Genomic DNA, 3,228 nt, shown 5'->3' on the forward strand with positions numbered 1-3,228 from the left:
TCCTTTTTGTTTGACTTAAAGCAAACAAAACATATATAAAAGTGAATATTAACCCAACAAGAAAAATTTTAAAGATATAAACTAACTATAAACTTTATTTTAGCTTTTTTCAGAGATTGCTGTATAGTTGATACGATGAAGAATAAATTTTATTTAAGGTTAAATGGGGTAAAATATGACTACCCCTAAGTTGAAGGGAACAAAGTGTCATTAGCCCTAAATGAAATTCACCCAAGGTCCCTTTGGAACAATAGATTTGGATATCAAATCTTCAACCAATTAAGAGCTAAGCAGCCTATACCAATATGTGAATTTTTAATTTTTCCAAAATATACAAAATCCTTCCATCATACATTGCTAACAATCATTTGCTATAGAAGAGGATTGTTTGCTGTGCTGAACATCAAGCTTGTCTCGATTGCTACGATTAATTCCATAGTACCGGCATTGTTGTTTGACCTGTTTAAACTTGCACCCTAAAATTCTAGTTAACACTTCCACTGAATTTTGGCTCACTTTGAATTAACTAAGAAATTCGGTTATTTCTAGACTCATCATATCATAGTTGCAATCACTTGTAAGTTAGAGATGGTAATATATAGAATCGTCCAATTAGGGACTAATCGGAGAAAATTTTCTTATATTATACTTGTATTGTTTTTATATTACATTAGCACTCATTTTAATTACATGTAACCAAATGTGTAGGCAAATCAAAAAAATATATCAATTTTTTCTTTTTTGCATATACATCCAAAAATGTTTAATATATATATCTATTAAGTTGCCTTTTTTTTTAGGTACTTAAAACCTTAACTTCTTACACTCTCAAATATTTTCTATAACTTCAAGTGTGATTTGTATTTTCTTGACATTTCACTTTTTCTTTTGTTGATTTCACTTAAATATTTGTCTGTAAAAAATTACTCCACATTCCTCCCATAAATGAATATTGTGAAAATAAATGTTGCAGGAACCCAATAGAATAGAAGGCCGATGGCGATGAGAGTTGAGTTCTTTAGGTGATTTCTATTTAAACCAAGCCATAACAGCCTCTCTGCTGCTGCATGCTTAGCATTGCACCTGCACTTAGCACTTGACATGACACCATTCTCGCCTAAGATCCAATACGGACAGTCCAAGGAAGGACAGCATCTCCCAACAAGCTTGCCCTTCTCTCTCTTCAAGTCCCACCCAACTCAGAGTTCTCTGAGGCAGCTTAAAACAAATGCAAGCCTATTCAATCAACACCCAGCTCCAAACTGATAGTACCCTTTTAACAGAAAATCCATTGAAGTTCTGTACATTTTTAAGTACTTTCGCAGTTCTCATGGGTCAATGCCACCATCCGAACCTCTTTTTTTATCAGCTTTTCCAACCGTATATTATCTTCTTCAAACTCAATTGTCCGCGGCTATGCCCAGGTGAAATCCCACCTCAGGGTTTAGTTCTTTTCTTAGCAATCCTTAGGATTGGTTCCCGAGAATTACACTTTCTCTTCTCAACTTAAAGGTACTGTTCTGACTTCTGACTTGTTACGCTCTCATCCCTTTCTCCGGCTGCTGCTTGTTTCTGCAAATACATGTCTATATGCTCTTGACTTCTTTCCCAATATCTTACCTCTGTCCTACCAGCAAGCATCTACAGGATTTGTTTAATTTGCCATATAGTTATTCTGTTTGTTTGTGACTCACTACTGTCCCTACCCATCCGGCGATATCTCTTTTGCATAGTTCAAAATCTATCAACTTTGTGAAGAAGAATGAAGATAGATCTCAAGGCCTGCAAATCAAAACGCTGTCAAGATCGAACAAAGATCCACTGGTGATGTCGAAAGACTACAAGGAGTTAAGGAACTAACCTCCTTCCGGCTGGAACACGGAAGCTGCCATTGATGTATGTATATATATATGTGAAGAACATGTGATGTGCATATTTTCTAATAGATCGGTAGTGGAGGATCAAAATATCCCCCATCACTAAATTTAGGGCTTTCCAGACCTTCTCCACCTCGCCTTTTCTCTCTCCCACGCTTTCCCTTTGTCAACAAAAGCCCTTTGTAGACTACTTCTTCGCCATTGCTATTCCTACAGTGCGTAGAATTTGAAGTTTTCGTCAATCATGCTTCAACCGTAGAAGTTCACTCATTTCACACACACATGGTCATGTCTTTTCCTCGCGATCTCTATGTAATTTCATACTTGTGGTCATGCCTTTTCCTAGCGATCTCTATGTAATTTCATTCTTCTGATCATGGTTTTTACTCATGATACCTATGTAATTTGAGGGTTGGACCTAGTGCACCTGCTGTTCTTGGAAATCATCAGCAGCTGGGTTGAAGCATTAAAGCTCAGCAAGCGTTTGGGGTTGCAGCACCAATCTTGCTTTTTTTAAGTTCTATGAACGGTTCTAAAGCATGGAAGAGACTGATGAACATGACTACAAAGAAGGATCACCCCCGTTGACCTGATGATCGAGACGATCTATTGTTTCCACTTCCATGTTTTGTGTCAAGAATATTAATCATTGGTGCATTGAAGGATGTTATGGTTATGGACAACCTTGTAGTGGTGGTTTTACTGCTCTCTGTGTAGCTCTCCCGTCTTCCATTCAATCAAGGTTTGGAAGGAAATATAAGGCAAGGACTGAGAAACTTTTGTCTTCCTAAATGGGAAAAATTCAAGAGTACTTCCCATCCATCTTCCCTTTCCCTCGCCATTCCTTTTACCTAAACCAGCATGATTTTGAGGTAATTGTTTATTAACAATTCGTTGTTACCGTGTGATTCTGTAAGTGTCTGGGCCTCCTTGATGAGCAGTTCGGGTTCAAACAACAGCCCATCAAAGAATTCTAGCCAAGAGTTTTAAGCTTTCAAAAAAGGGCGTATCTCGTCTGGATCATTCTGCGGAATTGTATGTGACTTGACGATCGCCAACCTTGGGCCAGCAGCCCATTGGAGCTGACTCGAGAAATAAACTCTCCAGTCATGAGGATTGATTTTTTTTTTTTTTTTTTTTGGGGGAGAAACTCATAGGGATTGAGACCTGTATATTCTTTAGAAATATAATTAATCTATGATGAACGAGTCATTGATGAAAAAAAAAAAAGCCCCTTTCTTTTTCAAGCGTAGAAAATAGAAACTAGCAACAATCAGAAGTTACAACAAATAAAGCTGTCCACGTCTTAGAAAAAAAAAAAAAAAAAAAAAGAGGTTCTAATCCTCCCCCT

At 37.2% G+C, this 3,228-nt stretch overlaps 1 long non-coding RNA gene across 1 annotated transcript; it reads left to right on the forward strand.

The window, feature by feature from the left end:
• Positions 1-1,047: 1,047 nt before the first annotated feature.
• On the forward strand, positions 1,048-3,005 carry LOC113716620 (uncharacterized). Its single transcript, XR_011822845.1, has 2 exons — positions 1,048-1,512; positions 1,734-3,005. It is a non-coding gene; the product is annotated as an uncharacterized lncRNA (long non-coding RNA).
• Positions 3,006-3,228: the final 223 nt, after the last annotated feature.

The sequence above is a fragment of the Coffea arabica genome, chromosome 11c, assembly GCF_036785885.1.
Source record: "Coffea arabica cultivar ET-39 chromosome 11c, Coffea Arabica ET-39 HiFi, whole genome shotgun sequence".
NCBI classification, from domain to species: domain Eukaryota; kingdom Viridiplantae; phylum Streptophyta; class Magnoliopsida; order Gentianales; family Rubiaceae; genus Coffea; species Coffea arabica.